A 1006-nucleotide genomic window follows, 5' to 3' on the forward strand; every position below is an offset into this window, starting at 1 on the left:
CTAATATGGTTATTATAATGACGCTATTGAGAAACTGTCAATGCGTTTGATGTTTCTGAAAACAACAGTCAATATTCATATTTAAATAGTCGTGTATGTTGACGATGAGTTAATGCCAACAACTGATTTGTTTCCAAACAGTAGTGCAATTTGTTGATTAATCGCCAGTAGTAATCGCAATGTCGTCATTTCGTTGTGTTCTAATTATCCCCTCGTAAAATCACAGTTAAATTATTGAGAACTATTTTATAATGAAAGGAGAGAATACTCAACAGCAGTGCTTGCACTTGGATATTATTCACGAAATCACAGAAAACACTGAACTCAATGCAACGTAGTTTTGAGAGTGAAAAATTTTCCGAAATAATTTTCTGCATGGGTTATCATCGGACTTGTAATGGAACTGTCGTTCTTAATCCCACTTACTTGAGAAAATCGCTAGAGAAAGTGTAAAACCGTTTTATTTGTTATGAAAATTTTACAAGTAGAGAAATTTAACTGTGTTTGTATCTGTTAATCATGTACCATACTTTTACGATAGGTAAAAATATATGCCCCGGGTGAGGATCGAACTCACGACCTTAAGATTATGAGACTTACGCGCTGCCTACTGCGCTACCGAGGCTCGGTGCGTACTTGGCGCATGTATGGTACTTCAATGCAATATTTCTATCATGAATGCATTAGTTTCATGCTGTATTGGTTACATAATAATAAAGATGTTATAGCCTGAAGTATGTACTGAAGAAAGACGCTTGTAGATTTAACTCATCACTTTTGTTGATAATACCGTAAACAGTATTTCAACATTGTGAAGCCATATCGTTAAAAAGTACATTTGTTACATGCTGTTTCCTCATGAAATTATTGTTATTAGTATTGTCAGTGCTCATACGGGCGTGTATGTGTGTGTGAAAAAGTGAGATCCGACGACCCTAACTAATGCAAATGACGCTTACACCGATCCTTACTTGCGTCACTACAGTATCGGAACACGGTATCAGCG

The 1006-nt window shown here is 36.1% G+C and overlaps 1 non-coding gene across 1 annotated transcript; it reads right to left on the reverse strand.

Moving 5' to 3' along the window:
• Window positions 1-552: 552 nt before the first annotated feature.
• Trnam-cau lies at window positions 553-625 on the reverse strand. The gene has a single exon. It is a non-coding gene; the product is annotated as a tRNA-Met (tRNA).
• Window positions 626-1006: the final 381 nt, after the last annotated feature.

The sequence above is a fragment of the Schistocerca piceifrons genome, chromosome 2 (genome assembly GCF_021461385.2).
Source record: "Schistocerca piceifrons isolate TAMUIC-IGC-003096 chromosome 2, iqSchPice1.1, whole genome shotgun sequence".
NCBI lineage: Eukaryota > Metazoa > Arthropoda > Insecta > Orthoptera > Acrididae > Schistocerca > Schistocerca piceifrons.